Source organism: Gekko japonicus, unplaced genomic scaffold (genome assembly GCF_001447785.1).
Source record: "Gekko japonicus isolate JY-2015 unplaced genomic scaffold, Gekko_japonicus_V1.1 scaffold916, whole genome shotgun sequence".
Taxonomy (NCBI): Eukaryota; Metazoa; Chordata; class Lepidosauria; order Squamata; family Gekkonidae; genus Gekko; species Gekko japonicus.
In genome coordinates this window covers 378,327-384,326 of record NW_015164697.1, presented here as the reverse complement: position 1 = coordinate 384,326, position 6,000 = coordinate 378,327, and positions in this window count along the sequence as shown.

The window sequence follows — 6,000 nt, the reverse complement described above, 5'->3', positions numbered from 1 at the left end:
TGCCTGCTGAGAGGTGTAATCGGGCCATGGGACTGACTCGTGCAGAAGAACCAGCTCTGTTCCTTTGATAATTCCACATCGAGCGGAAGGTTCATCTTTGAATACATGCAGCTGCCGTCTGCGGAGGCAGACTTCGCTCCATCAGTGTTGCCAACTCTGACTGGCAGCAGCTCACCAGGGCATCAGATTGAGGTCCTTCAGAGAGCCAGTTTTGGTGTAGTGGTTAAGAGTGGTGGATTCTAATCTGGAGAACCAGGTTTGGTTCCTCACTCCTCCACGTGCAGCCAGCTGGGTGACCTCGGGTCAGTCACAGCTCTCTCTGAACTCTCTCAGCCCCACCTACCTCACAGGGTGTCTGTTGTGGGGAAAGGAAGGGAAGGCGATTGTAGGCCTCTCTGAGACTCCTTTGGGTGGAGAAGGGCAGGGTCTAAAACGTCTTCTTGCCGTCAAGTCATAGCTGACTTCCGGCAACCCTGTGTGGTTATAAAGGTAAGGTCACATTTGCCATTGCCTGCCTCTGTGCTGCAACCTGGGACTTCCTTGGTGGTCTCCAGTGTTGCCTCTAAGCTGAGTTAGTGTGAGCTAACTCACAGTTTTTTAGCCTCCAGCTCACAGATTTTTGTCTCCGCTCAGGAAGGAGGGGCTCCAGAGCAAACTGATTTGTGCAGTAGCCAAAGTGCTCGCTCACAACGTTAAGGCCAGGAGCTCACCAAGTAGAATCTTTGCTCACAGGACTCCACAGCTCGGAGGGCGCATTGGGGGTCTCCCCTTCGAATACCGACCAGGGCTGACCCTTCTTAACTTCCAAGCTCTGGCCAGATTGGGCTAGCCTGGGCCATCCAGACCAGAGCTCCTAGCTTAGGTGGCTTTAAAACAGAATCAGACAGATTCAAAGCAGAGTGGCCCACCAATGGGTATGTTATGTACGTGGACTGCCTCCAGGGGTCCGCGGACAGGCCAGAGCTTGGATCCGAAAACAAAGGAAACTTTGGATCCTGGATTCCCCAGCCCCAACCAATAGCCACCTTGGCGGGACATTCAAACCCTCCAATGGGAGTGGGTGGGGGAGGCTGGTGGATATGTATATAGTTGGCCCCGTTGGCCATTAGAGTTAGTCTTTGTCTATGTGAAGTACAATAAACGTGTGCTACGGCATGTCGTTGTCCGAGTCCTCCATGCGGCGAACCCGGTACTTTTCAGGGTATTAGCCATGATGGCTAAATTGAGCCTCCATGTGTGAGTGCAGTGTACCTCTGAATGCCCGTTTCTGGGGAGGCACAACAGAGGCTGATTGGGAAACGGGGACGCTGGACTACACGGGCTGTCGCTCTGACCCAGCAGGGTTCCTCTGACTTCCTTACCAATAAAACCTTCATCCCCAGAGGCCGTGTTTATGCAGTTACTGCTTCTCAAGCTGTCAAGAGCCCCGAAGTCCCCTTTCTCTGCCTTGCTAAGCGATTGGCTTTAACGACCTGCCGTTTCAAGGCCTAGCGTAGGAGTCTGCTTGTATCATTTCCCAAATCTGCCTCTCTCTCTCTCCCCCACCCCTCTCTTTCGCACTCTGCGCTTCCCTTCTTCTCTCCCCCCCCCAGTTCCCTCCTTAAAATTCTTCCTGATGCTCTCCCTCCTCCTCGCATCCCACTCGGCACATCCGTCTCGCACAGGCTGTTCCCGGCCTTCATAAAAATTCGGGGAGAATTGTGCAAAAGACGTCACCGCATCCTCGCTAAGAAACACCGTGGGGTGGTGGTGTTAAGCCAATAGAAACTAGGTCAATGGCGGGGGGGGGCGGCGAGAGAGAGAGAGTGCCTTTTCTGCAGGGGGGGGGGAGCCTTGATGTTTAATTTTGTTGTTCCTGTGTGCCTTTTGCTTCTAAATTGAAATTCATGTACAGAAATAAAGAAGCCCACAAACAACTCTGCGGCTCTTCTCGTCTGCTCATAACTGCAACCCGGTGGAATTGAGCGGGGAGGCCGACCGTGGCCTGGCGTGATCTCTTTTTTACAAGAACTCCAGAGCCCCCTAAATGTGTTTTAGCTTTGCAAAACAAGAGTGTGTATTCAGGCTCTTTGGAGGCATGAAGAATATGATGGGGGGTAGAGCATGATGTGAAACTTATCAGATTAGGCACGGCCTGGAAAAAGTGGAGAGCGAGCACTTGGTCTGCCCCCCCCCCCTGGCCCCCCAATAATACTAGAACTTGGAATCACCCAGTGAAACTGATGGGCAGAAAACTCTAGAGAAGAAGGAGGGGGGAGGGGGGAGATTGGATGTATACCCCGCCCTTCACTTGGAGTCTCAGAGTGGCTTACAAACTCCTTTCCCTTCCCAGCCCCACAGCGGACACCCAGTGAGGTGGGTGGGGCTGAGAGAACAGCTCTGACAGAAACTGCTCTTTTCAAGAACAGCTCTGACAGAATCATGGCTTGCCCAAGGTCATCCAGCAGCTGCAAGTGGAGGAGTGGGGAATCAAACCCGGTTCTCCCAGATTAGAGTCCGCGCACTTAACGACTACACCAAAGTAGAGGAAACCATCGCCTCGCTTAACTCCCAGGTCACCCAATGAATTTTCAGTAAGAGTGGGGTTGTGAATCCAGGTCGTGGCTCAGTAGAAGAGCCTCTGCCCTGTCTGCAGAAGGTCCCAGGTTCTGTCCCAGGCATCTCCAGTTCAAAGGACCAGGTAGCAGGCGATGGGAAAGACCTCTGCCTGAAACCCTGGAGAGCCACCGCCAGTCTGAGTAGACAAGACTGGCCTTGACGGACCGATCGTCTGATTCAGTATAAGCCCGACACTCTAACCGCAACATCACGCTGCCCCTATGCTCTCATCCAATGTATGGTGACTTCAAAGGTATTTGCACTTGAGCCACTGATAGCAAAGGCTGGTAGCCAGTGTGGCACTGAACTTAACCGGATTGCTGGGGCTGATGGGAACTGTAGTTTTCTCAGCCTTCCAATTTGGATCTAGAAGAAGAAGGAGAGGAGTAGAGAAGAGATTGGATTTATACCCCGCCCTTCACTACCCGAAGGAGTCTCAGAGCGGCTTACAAACACCTTCCCCTCCCCACAAAAGACACCCTGGGAGGTAGGTGGGGCTGAGAGAGCTCTGACAGAAACTGCTCTTTTTCAAGGACAGCTCTGACAGAACTATGGCTTGCCGAGGTCAACCAGCAGCTGCAAGTGGAGGAGTGGGGCTCTCCCAGATTAGAGTCCGTGCTCCTAACCACTACACCAAACTGGCTCTCCCTAGAAGTCTTCTTTCCTTTCCCTTCCCCTCCCCACAAGAGACACCCTGAGAGGTAGGTGGGGCTGAGAGAGCTCTTTCACGGACTGCTCTTGAGAGAACAGCTCTGAGAGAACTTGTGACTGACCCAAGGTCATGCCCACAGCATGTGGAGGAGTGGGGAATCAAACCCGGTTCCTCCCAGACTAGAGTCCGCGCTCCTAACCACTACACCAAACTGGAGCCTAGTAATTTCTAGAGTCTCCCATCAAGTCATGCTGTGGAAAACTGGGGACAGTTTCTTTCAGGGAAGGTAAGAACCACCCGCTACATTACCTCCTCCCCTCTTATGAAGTTCAGGTTCATGACTACGGAAGGTGGGGAGGAACTAGGAAGGGAGAACAGGACGGGCGGGGAGGGAGAAGGCAGCTGTGTGTGCCCGCAGGCAAGCATTTTGCACCAAACCCTCACCAATGTTCATCAAGCATTTTCGAGCGTTCAACAGAAAGGCTTGCAAAAATACGAGGGGTCTGGGATTGAGGACGGGGAAAGGTGTTGGTGTATCCCTGGCGCAGAGTCCTGTCTCGCCTTCTGAGTCCTCTGGAAGGAATGGTAATTGGTTCATAACAAACCTGCACACCGCAAGCCACACTCTGAAATGGAGAAGGGTCATTCCGAGCTATCCAGCGTCTGCTCTCAGACCACACAGACCGGTCCTTGGGTCCCAGAGGCTCAAACACCAGCATGAACCATGAGAACATTTGTCAGAATCTTTCGCAAAGGGCTTCAACGGACACGTCTTCTGCAGACAAGCCAGTCAGGGGAGGGGGTCTCTGATGGTAAGAAGATTGAAAGCGGCTCCCTTGGAACGTGAAGGTAAAACGCGGCTCCTGCGGGGAATCGAACCTCCGTTCCCTCCTGCCTGCCTTCCTTCGTGGATTAATTAAACATGTTCGATATTGTCTATAGCGGTGGCTTCCAATGTTCAGAGGAACCGAGCCAAAAAAAAAAAGTTTAATTCATTATTTGCCCCCAGCCTTCCACCTCCTCCTGCATGAATGCCTAACACACCTTCCTGGGGAATTTCTGTTCCAAAAACCGCTTGCGTTTCCCGCCCACCCCTTGCTGCTGTGTAGCCCGGTCTTCTTCAGAGTCTCATATTTACTTCATTAGCCAGAGGTGCCTTTCTTATTCGACAGGCGCACAAACTGAAATCCATAAACAGCGAGTCCAAATTGTTCATCGCTTTCTCCATCAGTTTGAAGCCTGCGATTTGCCCAAATATGCTGCCTAAGAGTTTAATAATAGCATGTGGAGAAGCGTGCATTTGGAAGAGGGGGAAATAGCCACTGATTACATGATGAAGCAGGTTCGATCCACCAGTGCTCACTGGGTGTTTTGGCTTTTTAATGTTTCTTTTTGTGCCCAATTGGTTTCAAAATGTATATTTGTGTGTTTCGGTGAGGACAGCAAGATTTAATCAATTAATTGTTGCAATTCATCAGCTAATGCCTGAGTTTTCAAACTGGGTTCTGGAAAACCCACACAAACCCGACTTATAGCCATTGAAAGACCTCCACGAATCTGTTTCGTCTCCTGTTAAAGCGAGATAAGTTAGCAGCCATCATTTCATCCAAAAGTCCATGTGTTATGTATGCTTCCATCCTTGATCCATTCCAGTCAGGTTTTCGCCCAGGGCATGGGACAGAGACTGTGCTAGTTGCCCTTACTGATGACCTCCGTAGGCATCTGGATCGAGGCGGTGTGGCGGCGCTGTTGCTGTTAGATCTGTCGGCTGCATTTGATACGGTCGACCATCAGCTGCTGTCCCACCGCCTTGCCGACGCGGGGATTCAGGGGCTCGCCCTTCAATGGCTTGCCTCGTTTCTCCAAGGTCGGGGACAGAGGGTTGTGCTAGGGGAACAGTAATCCCAGAGGCACCCGCTTGAATGTGGGGTGCCCCAGGGGGTGGTGCTTTCCCCGATGCTGTTTAACATATATATGTGCCCCCTCGCCCAGATTGCCCGGAGGTATGGGCTGGGGTGTCATCAATATGCAGATGACACCCAGCTCTATTTGATGTTGGGCAGCCAGTCGGACTCCAACTCAGAAGATCTGCACCGGGCGTTACAAGCCGTGGCTGGGTGGCTCAGACTGAGTAGGCTGAAATTAAACCCAGCAAAGACGGAGGTCCTGTACTTGAGTCGGACTGGACCGAGGTTGGGGCTCCCGCTCCTGACCTTAGATGGGGCACCTTTGGTGCCAGCTTCGGAGGTTAGGAGCTTGGGAGTGCTCCTGGACCCCACCTTAACGATGGAGGCCCAGGTGGCAGAAGAAGAAGAGGAGGAGGAGATTGGATGTATACCCCTCCCTTCACTCAGAGTCTGAGAGTGGCTTACAAACTCCTTTCCCTTCCCCTCCCCACAACAGACACCCTGTGAGGTAGGTGGGGCTGAGGGAACTCTTTCCAAAACTGCCCTTGAGAGAACAGCTCTGACAGAACTATGGCTTGCCCAAGGTCATCCAGCAGCTGCAAGCGGAGGAGTGGGGAACCAAACCCGGTTCTCCCAGATTAGAGTCCACGCACTTAACCACAACACCAAACTAAATAAATTAATAAATCAGCATTACATATGATGGGCTGGGTTCAGGTGATGCATTCTACTAGCAGAGGTGCTTTCATCTGATGGACGGCGTTTCTCTCTAATCTAATGCAAGATGCTTGGGAAGAATCTTACATCCAGGGAAGTTTCTTATGCTGGCTGAAAGCACCTCCA